The sequence below is a fragment of the Lolium rigidum genome, unplaced genomic scaffold, assembly GCF_022539505.1.
Source record: "Lolium rigidum isolate FL_2022 unplaced genomic scaffold, APGP_CSIRO_Lrig_0.1 contig_57733_1, whole genome shotgun sequence".
Classification (NCBI taxonomy): Eukaryota; Viridiplantae; Streptophyta; class Magnoliopsida; order Poales; family Poaceae; genus Lolium; species Lolium rigidum.
Genome location: NW_025901023.1, coordinates 502 through 20,468, shown reverse-complemented (window position 1 = coordinate 20,468; position 19,967 = coordinate 502). Strand labels below are relative to the sequence as shown.

The 19,967-nt window shown below is 42.3% G+C and overlaps 1 long non-coding RNA gene across 1 annotated transcript; it reads left to right on the top strand.

Moving 5' to 3' along the window:
- The first annotated feature begins 14,754 nt into the window (after nucleotides 1–14,754).
- On the top strand, nucleotides 14,755–17,072 carry LOC124681859. Its single transcript, XR_006996067.1, has 2 exons — nucleotides 14,755–15,623; nucleotides 16,614–17,072. It is a non-coding gene; the product is annotated as an uncharacterized LOC124681859 (long non-coding RNA).
- Nucleotides 17,073–19,967: the final 2,895 nt, after the last annotated feature.

Below are 19,967 nucleotides of genomic sequence, written 5' to 3'. Positions count from 1 at the left end.
AACAGCACAAAAAAACCAAACACAATTCCATTACGAGCTTACAAGCGTCCCGCCTACATCGCAAAACCCAAACTCAGCTGCGCCGCCTACAATGACCCTGAACTTCAGCTCGCCTTATGATACGAAGAAGAGAAATCATCCATTCCAGCGTGTAACGGCCCTGGCTAGTACCCCTACTAGATCGTTTGCTCTTTTTCTTTTGTGCATCATCATGGCATCATGCATCATATCATCCACAAGATTTTATCGAAACAAAATTATTTTTAAATAAAAGGTATTTGTGTTTCTCCTTCTCATATAGTTTAATAAACCTCCTCTTTCTATTCATTTAAGAAAACCCTCTCCCCTTACCCGGGGCTGCTCTCTCTCTTCCTGGCCCAGCTCTCTCTACCTTTTCCTCTCTCCTGCAGCCCAATCCAACACGGAGGCCCACTTCTCTTCCCAGCCCAGCTGTGGCCCAACCCACCTTTCCTCCACCGAAATGAAACGGTACAACCTCCTTGTTGTCCTCTTCCCCTCACGCAGGAGGCATGAGCCCCCCGTGCCCGTCACCATTGCCATGGTCCTCACCACGCTCCCACCTGCTCCTCCCTCCTCCCTTTTAATCCTCACCCCAGCACATCAGCAAACCCTAGCCACAACCCTAGCCTCTCTTCCCATCCACACCGCTGCCACCTACCTTCCTCCACCTTTCCCTTTCTCTTCTCTGTGAGCAAAACTCCACAGCACCGCCTCCACCTCGCCATGGCACCGCCGCTACCGGCCGCCCCTCGACGAACCGAAGACACTAGGAGAACCGCCTCGTCGATCTCTACGTCGTGGTGCAAGGAATCGAGTCAATATCCCGTAAATCGAGCGCAAGGTCGTCGTTTCTCCTCCATGGCTGCCATGCTCCAGCCACAATTCCGGCCACTCCGGCAAGCCCCTGGACTCCATACCGCCACCATCTGGTTCCTCGTGTGCTGGCGCATCCCCGACACTATCTGCCTCGTCCCGGTTCGCAAGGAACTCGCAGATCCTTGGTTGTCCTGCTCCATGGCTGCAGGTTCCAAGGTCGTCCCCGCCTTCCTCTCGTTGTTAATCTCTGCGCACCACATGTTCGACAAGATCTGTAGCTGGCCTATCTGGTTCGACCCTTGATCCTGCTCTCTGGAGACCCAAGATCAAATCCTAAATCTGGCAATTAAGCCACAACTTTTTGCTATTCTTTCTCTCCAAATCCCCACGCAGATGGGCCTGGCCCCAGATCCGCCTGGCACGGCCCAACTGCCAGCTTAACCCAACATCCAGCTCGAGCCAACCTTCCCCTGTCGGCCAGGTAGCAGGCCACCGCCCAGTTGGCCGTCTCCCTCTCTGTCTCTTTTTCTATTTTATTTCCTTTTTTGTCAAATCTCCCTAAAATCATATCTTATGATCCGTAGCTCGGAATAAAACGTTTTTATATCATTTTTGATCAGAAAAACATATGGAACATGAATATGCCATCCATTCATGTGTTTTCATCTCGCATCATATCGTGACGTGGTAGTTTGCATCGGACCTCTTACCTAACACCGGAGTATTTTGGAATTCCACCTAAGGGTTTCCCCGCTCCGATTAATATTGAATTTGCTCACCCTTGCTTTGTCTTGCCATGCTAATGAACATTTAATTTGGCCGGTAGAAAAATAACTAGAACCTAATAATTGTTTGTCCGGGGTTTCAACTCCGCTTAAATTGGATATGTTGCATTGCACCATCGCTGCCATGTCATGCATATCATCTTGATCATGCTGGATCTTCTTTATCCGTAGTAGTAATACTTGCATGCGTTGTGTGTTCCAGCATTTTCTTCTTCCCGGATAGGATCGAGAAGTGGTGTTGTGAGATTCGACAAGTTCTCCAGATGTTCTTCAACAATCTTTAACAGGCAAGCATTTCCTAAACTCATGTCTCTGCAGAAGTCGCTCACCTATTTTATTTTGTCTTCTCTCTTATGCTAGCCTTGAGTTGCGTTCTTGTCACATGTCCTATCCACTTGTTACCTTAAGCAGCCCATATTACCTCCACCACTCTCCTACAACTGTTGTTTGGTTATCGGGCCTACCTTGCGAGTCGTAGTGCATGCTAGTGTTGTTATGTCTCGTTACCGTTATCGTTATCTTATCGGGTTTTCCGTTGGGGAATCATGACACATGGTTTATGGATATATTGTTGGAGATACAGATGCTTTACTTAATTATTAACAACTAAAATTGTAAGCAGAGGCATCTGTGAGCCCCTTTGCGAAAGCATCGGAACTTTGACTCGCTAATGTCCCCTAGGACCCGAGTTCTTATTATCTGTTCCGAGATTGAGCGCTCTACCCGTACGTGGGGGATTGGGACCCCCATCACCACTACCTTTCCTCGAGTCTGTTTATTGGGAGCCACAACCTTGGTTTTATTTGCTCATATGCACGATATGCATGATTTACTTCCTGTTGCCTTCGGGTGTTTATATTCTGTACTGTACTCATCTCGTGGAACGATTAGCGATAGCAGGTTGTTCACACTTAGCTTAGCCGTTGACACAAACCTCTGGGTATGTATCGGAGTACGGCCGAACTTCGTCACGGGTAGCTTAGTTGGGTTGCTCCCATTAAACTTTCTCTTGCATTGGGAACGGTCTTGTTGTGAGACTCCGCTTTTATAAAGCGGGTTCGAGTATGCGTATGGTTACATTTGGGCAACCCCTGCAGGGTGTACATCTTATCGATAAGCCGTGTCCACGGTTATGGATGACTTGGAATTGTATAGCTCGATCATAGAACAACTTACACATTTAGTTGATGTTAATAATTTGCTAATAACTTGCGTAGTAATATAGCATTACTACAACGGCTACCTAATAAAACTTGTCCACCGTGTGAGTGCCTTTGTAAGTACTTCATTGCGAGGGGGGAACGCATCGGTTGTGTTATGTTTGCAGAGTATAGAACTGTTAGTTTATGGGCTCTCTCACCTTGTCTGATTAGACGAATGTTGTAGAGTGTCTCTATAGGTTTTTAGTGCTTGCGTGCTGCCGCTTAACCCCACCATATTGCCTATGACGTTCCTCTTGCATCCTCTAAGTCCCCTGCGTGTCTCAAGTATAAAGGACGACTGGTTAACGAATGCTTATACGTCTTGAAGTCTTGTTAAGTACGAACCCGTACTTATTGCTACTTTGGGACATAACCGGGCAGGTATGAAGACATGTTCGATGAAGACGACGTTAGAAAGGTTACCTTACCGGTTTGGCCTGGGCAGGGTTATGGACGTCACTGGTTATCTTCAGGACTCTTAATCCAATTTATATCGTGTTCGTACTCCGACGTATTCGATCTTCTGTATAATTTGGATCTTTGTATTGTATATTTGTATCTTGACTCGTTGGAGTCGTTGTTTTTTGAATCAGGATAATGTACAAAAAAGAAAACCTAGAACTAAAAACAAGCTAAACTAATACAATCTCTAATACAGTCTCTAAGGTAGGGACTTGATCCAACTAAGAAGCTTATCCTTATGCTTGGCCTTAATTCTGTACTGCAGCCAAAACATATCCCGTACAAATTTAGCCTTCCATCTAGCAAAAGAAACATTCTCCTCGCCTAAAAATTCTCCCATTTCGGATGAGCCAAATATTCCAGCAAGCGATAATAATAACCTCCATGAAAAAAGGTCGTCGAAAGCTTCTTTTGGCCTCACTCATCACCATCCGCAAATCATCATGCTGCTGCCAATCAATCCGCAAATAATTCCAAATTCTAACACTGAAATTACGAGTGAAAGAACAAATGAATCCTATATTCATACACCCCGGCTGGACAAAGCACACAAGTATTATCCTCGTAGACATTCCAATGCCTCCTCCTGAGCAAATCTCTAGTATTCAACCTATCAACCAGTAATAACCATGCAAACACCTTTGTCTTCATCACACAGGAGGACTTCCAAAGCCATTTATATACCTTAGGAACCATAATGTGTGCATGGATGTGATCATAGAACTGTTTATCAGAGTAATTCTCACCCCAACAATAATTCCATTCATCCTTTGTCCCTAACAACTGATTCTGATCCAGTATCCGCTGCAAATCCTGTAACTCTTGGAATGCTTGTGTAGACAAAGGTCTATAAAATAGTTCTGACAGATCCTCTACACCATACACCTCCTGTGCAGACATTTTATCATTAAGCACATATGAGAATAATCTTGGAAACCCGAGCATAAATGGCGTAGCCAGCCCATCCACCTTCCGGTTATCCCGCGTAACATAAAAGTATCCCCGGATCCCATGGAAATAACCGATATACCTCTAAAATTATCCACTTGTTTCATGACATCCCTCCACCAAAAAGAACCACATAACTTCTCTTCATGTGGGACTTTGCCCCGATAATGAGCAAACCAAACCAACCGAACCCAGGGAATGTCCCTTTTATTGTAAAACTTATCCAGAAATTTTAGCAACAAAGCAGCATTTTGTTTCGAAAATTGACAATACCAAGTCCCCCTTGAGTTTAGGCTTACAAATCATCTCCCATGCTGCCAAGGACTGCTTAGGATGTCCCTCTTGATCCCTCCATAAACATTGTCTTAAGATTCTATCCAACTCGCTTAGTGAGTCCAGGAGGCAACTGCAGGGTACATAAAAAATGCAAAGGCATTGAAGCCGAGCAGAATTAATCAATTGCAGCCTTGCTCCTTGTGAAAGAAAGCTAGAGCTAGCGAGTAAGTTTTCTCTCCAATCTGCACACTAAAGGTGACAACTCTGTAATAGTAGGCTTAGTTGTTCCCAGAGGAAGTCCCAAATATGTGAATGGCATTGTTCCCACTTGACAACCAAACACCTCAGCCAGATCAGTAAGAAGTTCAGGAGGAACATTAATTGGCACCATCTGAGACTTATCATAATTTATTTTTAAACATGTGGACAAGGTAAACTTATTCAGAGTTTCCTTTAAAGCCAACAATTGCTGCTTATCAGCTGGCAAGATCAACAATGTATCATCAAGCATACCGCACTATAGGAAAATCCTCCTCATTTGTGTTGATAGGTGTAGACAACAACCCTTGAACTACTAGATCATTGACAGCAGATTGCAACAAATCAGAACCAAACAAGTATAATAGAGGAGAGATAGGATCACCCTGCCTGACCCCCCTTTTGCATTCAAATTGTTTACCAAGAATGCCATTCAACAAGATAGCTGAAGTGCCAGTAGAAAGAATTTCCTTTGCCCAATTCAACCATTTACTGTTAAAACCCTTATGCTGCATCACTTGCAATATAGCCTCATGCTCAATAGTATCAAAAGCCTTAGCAAAATCCAACTTGAGTATAATAATAGGTTTCCTAGAAGCATGGCATAAATAAAGATATTTAAAAGCCCAAGCCAAACAATCTTGAATGGATCTACCTCTGAGAAACCCATATTGATTCTTATGAATGCAAGACAAGATTACATCCTGCAATCTATTGGCAGCTAGCTTGGTAAGGAACTTGACACAAACATTTGTCAATGAAATAGGCCTAAAATCATTCACATGTAGAGGCACTTGCTTCTTTGGTACCAGTGTAATGAAGGATCCATTTATGTTCTTCAACTGAACAGTTTCACTATGAAAATCAGCTGCCAATTTGTAAAAATCTGTTTTAATTATGGGCCAGCACTTCTTCAAAAACAAACCATTGAATCCATCAGGGCCAGGAGCCCGATCAGCTGGCATATACTTAATGACATCATCCATTTCTTTTTCCTCAAAAGGTCTTGTCAATGAATCCAATCCATCTACTTTATGTAGCAGCACACTCAAATCAAACTGCATATTAATTGGCTTAGACTGTCCCAATCTTCCTTTATATTCCTTGAGGAGCATGCTAGCCATCAACTGATGATCATTCACCTCATTTCCTTCAAGCATCATGCAATAAAGCAATGGAGTTTCTTCCGTACCTTTCAGTTGCCATAGCATGAACGAATTTAGTGTTATCCTCCCCTTGCTTAATCCACCTAATGTTACACCTCTTCCTCCAGTAATTACATTCCACTAGCAGTAATTCATCCAGATGCAACTTCACAATGCTCCTAAAATTAAACTCCACATTATATAATGGCCTTTTTTCCTCCAAAGTGTCTAGGATAAGAATGACATCATTACATCTCTTCATTGTCTCCTTAAGCTTAGACAGACTTGTATGCCACTTCTTCAATTCATATCTTAACTTCTTCAATTTGTCTGCCAACACCGCAGAACTATACTTCTTATGAGAACTCTGACCCCAAGAATTGTCAACACATTCTTTAAACCATGGGAGATCCACCCAGTAATTATCAAACCTAAAAAATTTTAGCCTTTGGGATAGTTGTATCAATATTAATCACACATGGCACATGATCTGATCCAGTTTTAGCAAGAGGAAGCACAATTGAATTAGGATAATCTGAAATCCAATGAGCACTAGTGAAAAACCAGTCCAGCTGCTCAAGCAAGGGATCTCTCTGCATATTGGACCAAGTGTATGCTCTTCCTTTTATAGGCAACTCCAACAAACCAAGGTGTCCAATAATCTCATTAAACAAAAACATATCATTAACATCCCCACCAGGCTTATTTCTATTATCCTGTGCTCTTATGAAATTAAAGTCTCCCACTATAAGCCAATTATCTTCTGGGACAATTTGTAAGTTATATAACCAATACACAAAACACACAAGGTACCAGGTTTCATTATTATGGACAGAAGTAAAATTAATTACCAGCCCAAACTTCTCTGTCTGTGTCAACACTCCTTGGAATATAGCAGAATTCCAGAGAATAATTATACCACCAGAAGCACCCACAGAAGGAGCATAAGCAAAAGAATCAAATCTCTTAGGACAGAATTTCCTAATTAATCTCCAATCAAACACTTCACATTTAGTTTCTTGGAGGCAAATGATATCACACTCACTTTCATCAATCTTAGCTCTTACTTCCCTTTGTCTGTTATCAGCATTAAGTCCACGCACATTCCAACACAACACACGCCACTTCCTCATATAGATCTTACTCATAATAAAGATAAATAAAGCAGGACAAGACCAAGCTGACATGTAATACCAGCTCCTCATTGTAGCATAAAATATACATCATGGGTAATAAAATATGCCAGCTGTGTTGAGCTCCATAACCAGTAAACACAAGAGCAAAGACTCCCACAAAATAAGCCTCCTTAAAAGGATGCAATAGTCCACACACTCCACACCCTAGATCAAACCCCACAAAAGCTTTCACAGAAACTATGAAACCAGACAGAGCCCCCACACACACAGTGCCCATGAAACTACACATTATCAACATGCTTTGACTTCCCCTTCACAGGCTCAGCCTCAAGTTGTTCCTTTGTAAGCTTCTCTGGAGCAATCCCCAAAGCAATCCCCACAGACTGAAGCACAGGTAGAGGAGTAACAGGGATATCTGTAGCTGCCTCATCAGTCTCCTCCTCTCTTGCATCTTCATTATGCAGACTATGCTGTTCCTCCTCCTCATTTTCTGCATCTCTGACTAACAGTAACTTGGCCCTTGACTTCTTCTTGATTTTTGGCTGCATGTCCAAAACAGGCTTGGGTCTATAACCCTCCTTATTGAGACAGCTCCTAGTGAACCTCCTTTCAGAATTCTCCACCAGTGGGACCACTTTCTTCCTTTGCCTTCTCTTCTTAGGTGTCTGAAAGGACAACTGTCCAGACCTCAGATCCTCCTCCTCAAATAGCCTGCATCCCTTATCCTCACCTGCATAATCTTGATATGCAGAGCACCCATCTTTCCCCATCATTAGTACATCATGTTTCAGAAAGATAAAAGGAGAGGAACCCAGCTTATTAAATTGCAGAACAGGGGTAACTGTAGGAAGCACTGCAGCCATCCACCTATGCCTCATCATCTCAGGAGAAGGAGAGGGGCCAATAAACATTGCAAACACCTGCAAATTCTGCTGAACTGGTGCAACCCCATCCAAAACCATGTTAACTGAAGAATCAGAGCCATCAGACATATTCAAAACCATGGATACAGGAAGCTCCTCCTGGTGCCCTTGCTCTGCATCCTGCAAATCCCACAAAGGATGATTGTGCTGACCAGCCTCATTACCCATGTGATTCTCATCATTACCAAATGGAACTTGCACTGCATCCCAACCCACTTCTGGATATTGAGGGTTAACAAACAAATTCATATTTGGCATCAAATTCCCAGGGAGAGGATGGGGGTTGCCATCAGGAGGTATGGGATCCTCATCTCGTCGGTAGGGCATCGAGCAAAATCTGCAGTGAGAATATACACAGGAGCTTTCCAAGTTTCCTTTATCCCACCCACAGATGCATATTTGCCAAACACCACATCTCTAGGAACTAGCTGAGGAGAAGTGAAAGTAGCATACACAAGAACTCTATCCTTAACACGATCATTGCTATTCCAATAGTGAAATTGCCAAAATGTTGCTACAGCATTTGCAATATCCAGATCATTGCGATAGTCAGGGTTGACTCCCAAAAACATCAACCAGCCCCTTCGACAACCCAAAATAGCTCGATGATTCTGAGTTTCATCAACATGCAGGAAGCGAAGGGAACGATTATGCAACTGAAACTGGCCATGTTGAACAAGAGCACTAGAAGAGTTTGGGCTACTCATCTCAAATAGTCCTACCCCAAACAAACTTGGCTGCACAGCAAGCACATTATGCTGCAAGGGGCCGACAAGGAAATCATTCACCTGATGTCTCCAGTGAGCAGCTGCATGAGGTGGCGGCGGCGGATCCACCATGGCGACACAGAAAGAACGATGCTCGCCGCGGCGGATCCCGAGAGGCGTTGTAGTACGTCCTAGGCGGACGCGTCGGGCCTCCATCAATGATCCGATGTCCCCATGGAAGCCAAGGCACCGGATCAACCTCAAACACCGCCATCGCCGACGCAGGGGGAGCCGACGGAGGGGGAGCTGCGGTCGATGTGTGGGTTTCTCGAGGCGAAGACAGAGAACCTCTACTTGACGACAGACCAGAAGGATTAAATGGGGCAGGTGTCGTGGGATGCGAACCGGTGTTGGACACAGATTCTCTCTGGTCATTAATAACTGTCTGAGCCGCCGACTTGACCTTTGGAACCCAAACTTTGTGCATATTCCGATTAAGACAGTTTTTTCTAATATGACCATAATTAAAACAGGACCTGCATCGAATATCAGAAGTACACTCTTTGGACTTATGCTTCAAACTAAGACATCTTCCACATTTCCAAACTTTAAAATCCATGTCATCAATCATATTCTCAAAATCTTTCTGTCCATCATCCATAGAGTCAACACTTGGCTGCAAATTCATTTCAAGGCCATTTGCTATAGATGAGGAAGTAGAGCATTCACCCTTCTCAAAAGAAGGAATAGGGGGATTTGGAGGTTTGTAACCTGAACAAGCCACATATGCAAGAGAATCAGCAAATTGCAATTTCTTTTTAACATTTTGTCCCTTGGATAAAATAGAATGCTGAGCCTTTTTCTGTAAAGCTTCCAAACCCTTCTGCATTGCTCTCTTAGAAGGGCTAACAAGGATCCAGTCATCATCACACTGCTTCTTCCAATTAGAGAATTCCCATTGCCAATTAGGGCCACCTTTACCCCAAAGATAAAAATAGCATTTAAACTGTTGGCCAATGAACCTCCTTAGCTTTAAGATATGAAAACCCACATTCTTATTAGCCACACAGAAAGAAAATACCCTATCCTTAATCAAAGAAACCTTGAGATTACCACAAGAACCACCAATAGCTGCTTCTAGAGCAATGCTAACAAGATCCTCCTCCATTTTAAAGCTTGCTCGACCAAAAGCTACTACCATCAAGAAATGGCCAGTATGAGGGGAAGGATGCACCTCAGAATTAAACTTGGATTTAACATCTTTTGCAAAATTGATACCATGGGAAAAACTAAGCCCACGAAATAGAGCAGCATGCACAGATTCTTGTGGGTTCTATTGTAAACCTGTTGTAATGTTACTGCTCGTGGTAATTCCTCTGGCATCATGTGTGTGATTCGTCCTGCACGTCGTGTCGGAGGGCGTCTCAGAATCGATATCGTGCTGATTTCGGCGGGTTCACTGGAATCCTCATGGTACCGGTTCCGAGGCGTCACACAGCGCGACCGCGATACGTTTCTATGGTAAGAGTTTGGGATCTCTTCTGAGGATGACGTTTATTGAGTCAGTTATGTGGTGTTGCTACTAGTGTGTAATATTGATCGCAAGGTTGTTCCATTATGACATAATATTCGATCTGTTTATATGATGATATTTTGCAACAATTGTATTTTATTTGTACTTGTGCTCTGCTGGCCGCGCCGCCTCATTTGACCAGAATGTCTTCTTCGCATATACGACCTCCATTTCAAAGCTTAAGAATTTATTATTTTTAGAGAGTCAAACTATGTCAAGTTTGACTAAGCTTTTACGAAATATCATTAACATTCAAAATACAAAATTAATATCATTAAATAGATAATAAAATTAATTTATGTACGGTATCTATAAAACATTATATTTGTTAATAGATTGTTCTAAAAGTTTGGTCAAACTTTACCTGGTTTGACTTTTCAAAAAATTAGTGTTCAGCTTTGGGCTGGAGGTATTACTACCATAAGAAGGTTGTCCGCCGTGGTTCGATCACCGTACCGTTGACCCTGTCTGAGCTGCCTTTTGGGGTCGTGCCACCATCCTCCCCGCCACGCTCTCCCCCGTCCCCGACGCACCACCGTCACTGACCTTCGCATGTATGTACATCTCCAACCTCTGGCAAGTAGAGGTGGATACGTCATTTTATTCGATATAACACATTTATTTGGGGATTGCAGTGTAACTAAGTCAGTGGTTTTTCTAGGAAATGGAGACGACATCACTCGATGCTGGTCTTCAAGCGACATTTTGTTGGAAAGTGCCGGTGCATGCTATATGAGAGTTTTTACAGCATTATTTCGATTTCCACAGAATGCATTAAATTTGGACGTGATGCTACACTGACAAGAGTGGTTTAAATAAGTCCATTATTTTTACTATATTATATTACTACAGTACTCTAAGGTAGTACTAGTAGCCTTCGGTTGTACTCTGCCGGCCTCGCTGCCTAATTCGACCCGACTTTATTTTTTTTCTCATATATAGGATAAATACTTCCTACCCCTGGGTGTAGTTACACCCAAATCTAATATACTACCATACGGAAGTATATATGATACTTTATCAGTTTGAGTATGTTCCTACACTATATCTAAGATATTAGAAACCAAGTTTGGTGAAAAAAGTATAAGTGAGCATATAGTTTGCACTATATATACGAAATACATGCATATGTATACGTAAAAGATGAGTTTACGTAAAAAAATGTGCATACTACCTACAAAGTATTATATATACTACCAAAATAGTTTTATATACTTCATACTCCATGTACATACCCTTAGGTATGATAGATACTATCTACATTATGAGAAACACGCGTGGGTGTAACTACACCCGGGTGTAGTATGAATATGTCCTATATATATATATATATAGAGAGAGAGAGCCCAACTATTCTCAAACCCCCCTTAAGAGGGGTTCTAGAATAGCTATTCTCGAACCCCCTAATCCCGCTTAGTTTCTTATTCCGAACACGCCCCATCTGAACGCCCGAGAAAACCGCCCAGGTAAAAGAAAACCGCCCCCAACCCCAACCACCCCGACCCTCCTCTCATCTCCTACCTCGAGCTTCCCGCACCCTTCGCCGGCAGCCACTGCCTCTACTCCTCCCCGGCTTCCCGCACCGCCCGACGCCGCCCCCACCACCTGTCAAACGCACTGCCGGCGCTGCCCCCACCCCCTGCCGCACGCCCATCCGCCGCCGCCCCCACCACTTGCGGCTCACACGGCCACCGCCGCCCCCAACACCTGCCGCGCGGACGGACGCCGCCGCCCCCACCACATGCGGCGCACACGGACACCGCCCCCCCCCACCTGCCGCACGGACGGACGCCGCCGCCCCCACCCCCTGCTGCGCACACGGGCGCCGCCGCCCTCACCCCCTGCCGCGCGCGTGGCCGCCGCTGCTCCCACCACCTGTCGGAGGCGCCACTCCCTTTCCGTGTTGCATGGCCGGCTGGTGCAGGGGACGCCCGACCCCTGCCCTGCATCTCGACCGTCTCAGGCCAACGACGCCGCTTCCTATTTGGTGAAGTTCACATCTCCTGCAATTAGTTTTTCCAATTTTGAATTATTTTGTTAACTCAATTTTGAAGTTCACAAATGGAAAAATGTGTAGTTCAGATATAGGCATGAAAATCTGCCGCCATTGCTCCTGGTGCTTGGCCCACAAACGCGCTGCTAGGTGTTGTCAACTTCAATTGTATTGATCATTTGCATCGATTGATTCATTGGATTGAAACAGAAAATAGAAGTTCACCTCAGTCGACACATGATGTTTACTTGCTTTTGTTATGGAAATTCGTTTTGTCCACTGATTTCGGTTAAAGCGCACATAAGAGTACTCCTTGCCCCAGTGATGTTCCTCATCGCTGCTCCGGACTCCAGCGGCTTGACCCCCTCGCGCCTTTAAATACGGCCCCGCTTACTAATTGGTGAAGTTCACATCTCATCTCATGCTACTTCAGTTTAGATATTCTTTCTAGGTTAATTAGTCTTTCCAATTTTGATTTTCTTTTTAACTGAATTTTGAAGTTCACAAATTGGAAAATGTGAAGTTCAGATATTGGCGCAAAGATGCAACCATTGCTCTTGGTACTTGGCCGCGTCAATGACCTCGCAACCAGGCCCTTACCTCGTTGCTTCTTCTAACTCCGGATGGTGATGCTCGTAGTCGTAGATGATTTTGGCTAGTGGATCAAATCCAGTTCCATGATTCACTTTATTGCTTGGCATTCAACATATGAAGTTTCCAAATTTATTGTTATTAAAGTTCAGTTTGTACTAGTGCTAAGTTCACTATTTTCTTGGTAGAAAAATGTACTCTTGCAAGATTGCTAGAGTTCTTTGGGCGGTTAACTTTATATGCGATAAAAAAGTTCACTTCTGTTAATATTATTAGTTCACTATTTTTAATACAAAGTGTGCTGCTTGTGAATCAATATTATTATCCAGGAAGTTCAGTACAATAAATAACGGGTATGATAAAAAAGTTCAGTGTGTTACAACAGGGATATACATTATAGTTAGGAACGTTCACTTTTCCCCATCTAGAAGTTCATTAATTCTTAACATTGAATAGATGGTGCTCGTCCGGTTGAATACTAGAAAATCAAATAGCGCATTTCGATTTCTGGAAGAGGTAGTTAAAACCTACACATTTTCTGATCTACTCTTGTCACTACAGTGCTAAATACTAATTACAGAGAAGTGTAGCTGTAGTATTCTTGTCACATATCTTGACCCTATTTAGTTCAGTTAACATAGCCTTGTCCTATTCAGGCGGCAGATGGCAGCAACGCCTCCTGTTCTGGGCTCCAGCGCTCACCGGCGTGGACTTCCGGGCACCGCCAGAGTTGACTCCCTCCACCATAGTGTGCAACACTAGGTAATTTTATGATAATCTTTATTTGTACAACTACGTATGCATTCCATTGGTAACACGCTATGTTTTTGTATACACCAATGATCATAAATATTTGATGTGAATTTACCGTGAAATTAGTTTATCATGGTATGTCGTTGTTTTTCTTGCTGTTTTAGACAATGGCCTAGGTATCTTTTAGTTCCATAACTGATAAAATATTCAGGGTGTGGTAGTCCGCCGTGCAGTGCCGGGCAGTTCACGTGCGTTGGCCTGCTAGTTTTTGTCCATGGTGTCAATGGTGGTGGGAGTTTGTGGTGCCAGCCGGGACTGCTCGGAACTGAACTACCCAACCATCTGAGTATTGTTAGTGCATATTCATTTGATGGGATGCAAAGCAGTACAGCCGCCGGTTGCTCTTGCTGAAATGTTGTTAATCTGAACTGGTAAGCAATACAACCGTCGGGTGCTCATGTACCTATTCGCTTGAATATTGGTTTGCCTGCCCTTTTTTGCATGTCGATATGGATGTACTAGTAAGGAAAAATCATCCGTATGGATGATGCATACATGGCTAGCTCTAGTAGTTCACTCTTAAAAGCTCCAGTAGTTACTTTGTATGAAAAAATGTTTATGCCATGTATGTATGTGGAGATGCATGTTGCTAGAAAAGAACAGAATTCAATTTGTCAGGGAGCAAGGTTCACTTCTATATTTGCTCGAAGTTAGATTCATTAGATAGCCTGATGTTAATTCACATTATTAATCTGTGGAGTTCACTTTTGCAAATACGTGTAGCTCACTTCTCCAATTCGTGAAAGTTCACTTTGATTTATCAGAGAGTTCAAAACACACAACAAAAATTGCATTAAGAAAAATAGAAAAGATTGGCATGGTTCAAACTTCAAAGCATCGTAGTTCACCTTTTATTGAAAAAATCAGTCATGCGTTTCCTCCTGGGTTAGTGTTCAAGCGCCGCTTGACTGAAGTGTTGATGCTGGTTCAGTGCAAGCTGTACATGCACCTATCTAACATTGATCAGGTGGAGATAGAGCTTGAGAGCAACCTTCAGGCGACATTAGAAGCCAAACAGATGTGTAGAATATACTTGATCTATATGTTTAAGTCAAGAAGGTCATTTGATCTATTTGTGAAGTTTGCTTCCTTTTTTTCCAGAAGTTCGCCGCGTCTTTTTTGTGTGGAAGTTCACATTTTCACGCGGCTCAGCCCTTGCGCTTAACCTCTTCGACGCGGGGTCAGAACTTCACCGGTGTTGTGGCATCGAGGCGACCGACGGACATGGACAGGGAGTTCACATTATTCATTCATGTAATTTCGATTTTTCTTTTACGGAAGCGCGTCAATGAGTCCAGTAGTGTCCATGTCCACAAGTTCTTTTCTTACAGATTGCGTGTATTTTTTTTTAGGAGTTCTGTTGAAAAAATATATAGAATGGAAAACGTGCGACATATGATTATTTACCCAAGTCCACTTAAAAAAACTTTTGAATTTGATGTGTAAAACAATTAAAGTTCACTTTTCGTTTTGTAGAGTTTGATGTGTTAAACCAAAGTAGGAGTTCACTATATTCAGTTTCTGAAGTTCCTTTTAGTTCTGAACTTTTATCTGATGTCGTCAGTTAACTGTATAGAGTGTTTCAGTTCCGTACCAGGTCTTACATTTTGTTTTCAGTTAGTGGCATGTTTAGGAACTAGGTTGTGTTGTCTGCCAAGACAGTACTAGCAGTATTATGATCTTACGTGTGGGGATGTTGGATGCTAGTACTGTAGGTAGTTGATTTGCATGCTCTACAGGGTGCGAGTTATATATCCTCTGCAGCGCGTCGTCTGGTTAACCACCAGAGCAACCCAGTACACCTCAACCACCTCCACTTAAGCTCAGGATTTCCCCTGAGCACCAACCGAACTCCACCACCACGGCGTCGACAGGAAGCATCTGCACGAAATCCTGGCGGCTTGTCCGTCCATGGCACTCTTGTGAACTCCTACACGTTCTCCTCCCGAAGTTCATTCGAGGATATTTTTTCTGGTACGTGGTTGCAGTCTTGCAGATCCTGTATAATATGTTTTGATTATATTATGCTTCGAAAGTGCACTACATGAAAATTGGCAGTTCATTGTGTAAATTAATAGGAGTTCAAGTTTTCTATCCAAATAAATACATCTATGACTTGTTAGGATGTTTGTTTTGTTTGAACGGGAGATTCACTTTTAGTATCAGGGCGTTCACTTTTAGTTTCAGAAGAAATTAAAAAGATACCGAATGTGTAGAATATTCTTTCCAGGGGAGTTTGCTTTGGCCGAAGGCGAAGTTCAGTTTTCTTTGCGGAACAGTTCGTTTCATAATCAACAAGCTATATATTGATCAGATATTTATTTATTTATTTATCAGAATTCAGAACAGAAGATGCATGGAGCCAAGGTAATGTTGAACCACTTTCCAGGGGCTACTTTTACAAACATAATCAGCTAGCTATACATTAATCAGCTAGCTATTCTCTAATGCGACATTATATTGAACATATCTTTTCACTCTTTGTTGTGATATTTCAATGTTAGTTAGTAGAACATGCTACATTATCTTTAATAGAAGTTTATATAGTTCAAGGAAAAAAGGAGTAAATATCTGTAATGAATGCTGAAGTATTAGGCAAAAAAAGTATGCTAGTACTAGGAGCAATACACTTCAACGGCGCAGTATTCTCAATTTTTTTGCTCAATTATCTTAAACTGCAAGTAACTTATTTTTAAGAAAGGTACACTCTTTTGTTGCGAAGTGCGGTTCGTTGGCCGCGGAAGTTCATTTTCTTTATTGTGAAAACGCAGATTATTTTAGATACTACTACTAGTACTGGTGTTCATCTTGTAGAATCTAGTAGTGCTCTCTCCTTTGAATACTCACCTTTTTTCTGATTTGTTTGGAAGATAGCTTCAGCAGTTTCTGATCAACTCTATGTTCTTTCATTATAATCAAATATTTCCAATTTTGTATTCACCTAATTCTATCATTTGGTGCCAGGTACTTGAGAAGCCCACTCACATCGTCCTAGCATCACATGCATATACAACAAGGACTCCCTGATCACGGCCAACCCGATGAGGCAATGCTGCAGAGGACGAGGAATAAACGTGGTGCTAGCCCTACGCTACTTCTTGGAGGTGGATGCGGCTTGGCGGTCGCTCCCTGTCCATGGCGTCTTCAAGCCCAAATGTCGCGCCGCGGGGGCGTCTGTTGCAGGAACATTCCCAGGACGGGCACGGCGCAGGCTGAGTGAAGCTTACTGATACTAATTTGTGGAGTTAACTTCTCTATTCGTGAATTTTGTGTGTCCTGATACTTCAATTTAGACTATTCCCACAAGATGGATTTTTATTTGAGTCTACTAGATGGATTGGTCGTGAAGTTCGCTTCTGATATTTGCGTTGACGGGTGGATGACTTTTGTATATTAATTATGTGTGAAGTTCACTGTTATGCATCTAGGGCAGTACAGTTCTTTGATGTAAAGTCCACTTGTTAGGCTTTGGTATCAAACATGCTATGCATTCACTTGTCTTTGTCAGTACACCTGGGCTTGTGCGTATATCTTTGATGTAAAGTCCACTTGTTTGGCTTTGGTATTAAACAAAGAAGTTATATATTTTTATATGGAAGTTCACACTTTGAACTTCACCAGTTCACTGTAAAATAATTACAACCCCACAAAATAGTAAACAGAAACAAAACAACCGAAAACTCCATAGAATGAACTTTTCGTTAAAGTACAGTGAATTGCATGTAGTTTCCAGTTTATTGTTCCAGCTTGCAACATTTAACTAGTTCGGCATTAGCAAGCAAGCTCCAAATTTATTTTTTGTTAATACTATCTTTGAACACGGGGGAAGTTCACCATGAACATACTAGAAATGTGCTTTTGTCAAACTTCACTTTGTGCGTGAAAGTTCACTTTGAATATGTAGGAAGTACATTTTAAGCATGACTGAAACTTTTGTACCGCGAGCGGAAGTTCACTAACAGATATCGAGAAATTCACTTTCATATTCGAGCAGCTCATGTACTCTATTTTTCTAGGAGGAAATTATATGAACAGAAATCATTCATAAAACCTCTTATTACGTAAATCGACCGGCGCCACATACAATTATCACTAATATAACTCTATTAATACTCCAACACACCGCAAATGCCACACTTAATAAATCTAGATGAGCCAATATTGAAATGTTGTCATGTTGGCGTTATATCCGATTTTGCATATTTCTGAAATTAAACTTGAATCGTTTAGAATTTGAAAAAATGTTACATATGAAAAAGCTGCGCCTAATCAATATCTTTTCAATGCAATATCATTTGAAACATTCCGACGAGTGGTTCAAAAATAAGCCCCAAAAAACAGTAGGAAAACCGAAAAGTGTGAAAATCGAAATTATGTATTTTCGAATATGCTCTTAAAATGTAAAGAATTTAGAAGAGTGTTCTTCATGAGAAAGGTGCGCCTAGACATCAGCTTTCCAACGACATATGATACGCCCCAATCCGATAAACGGTTTGAAAACTGGACCCCATAAACTACACGAAAATAGAGAAATCCGCGAAAACATTGTTTTGTATATTTAAAATTAGATTTAAACAATATATAATTTGCGAAAACGATGAACATGAAAAAGTAGCAAAATTTCCGTACGAATCCAACGGTATATTGTATGTATCAATCCGATAAGTGGTTTAAAAATCAACGTAAAAATACTGTCCGCACAAACATACAATTCTGGTACTCCGTCGAGAAGTTCACTAGAAACAACCAGGAAGTTCGCTATATTTTCTGAAGTTCACTTCAAACTAGACTAAAGTTTTGGAAGTTCGCCCTGTACAATATTGAAGTCCGTCGGGAAGTTCAGATTCAGGGAAGAAGAAGTTCACATCCACATAAGTTCGCTATAATTTTATTACATGCCTGAAACTTTTATAACGCGATCGGAAGTTCACTAACAGATATAAGGAAGTTCACTTCTATATTCGAGCACCTCATGCACTCTGTTTTTCTGGACGGAAATCATACGCATAGAAATCGTCCGTACAACCACCGATTGCGCAAATCGACCAACTCAACGTACAATTAGCACTAATATAACTCTACTAATACTCCAACATATCGCAATGCCACACCTAATCAATCTAGATGAGCCAATTTCGAAATGTTCTTGTGTCGGCGTTATCTTCACTTTTATGTATTTCTGAAATTAAGCTAAAACCATTTAGAATTTGGAAAAACATTCAACATGAAAAAGATTCGCCTAATCAATATCTTTTCAACGCAATATCATTTGGAACATTCCGATAAGTGGTTCGGAAATAAGCTCCAAAAACAGTTCGAAAACCGAGAAGTTCGAAAAACGTAATCACGTATTTTCAAATCTGCTATTAAACTATAAAGAATTTAGAAAAGTGTTCTTCATGAAAAAGGTGCGCCTAGTCAGCACCTTTCCAACGGCATATCATACACATCATTCCGATAAACGGTTTGAAAACTGGAACCCCAAAACTGTACATAAATAGAGAAATCTGCGAAAACATTGTTTTGTATATTTCAAATTAGTTTTAATAAATATAGAATTTGGAAAAACAATGAACACGAAAAAGTTGCGAAATTTCCGTGCGAATCCAACGGTATATTATACGCATCAATCTGATAAGTGGTTTGAAAATCATCATGAAAATACTATCCGCACGAACATGCAATTCTGGTATTCCGTCGAGAAGTTCACTAGGAAAACACCCGGAAGTTCAGAAAGGGTTCGAGAATAGTTATTCTCGAACCGGTTCGAGAATAGCAGACCATATATATATATATATATATATATATATATATATATATATATATATATATATGTATATATATATATCTGAACTTCCTAACTTATCGCATGCGAACTTCCTGTGAGTCTTCATATTTTTGCGTCCCACGTCCCGCTCGCGTCCCACTCCCGCGCGCGTGTGAACTTCCTACGAGACAGCGAACCGTTACGTGTCCCACCTCCCGCTCGCTACCCACCTCCTCCGTGCTCGCTCCCCACCCCTCCCTGCTCGCTCCCGAGCTCTTCCATGGCGATTTCCTCCCTGCTCGCTCCCGAGCTCCTCCCTGGCGTTTTCCTCCCTGCTCGCTCCCGAGCTCCTCCCTGGCGATTTCCTCCCTTGCTCGCTCCCGAGCTCCTCCCTTTTGCTCGATGCGTTTCTTCGAACTTCGGCGACGGTGGCGGCTCATCTCCGTGCTCGTGTCCGACGCTCCATCGACGAATTTGTTCTCCACTGGTGCATCGCAGATCGTCGATGTCCGCGGCACGCTTTCTTCTATGCTATCCGGACACTTGCTCTT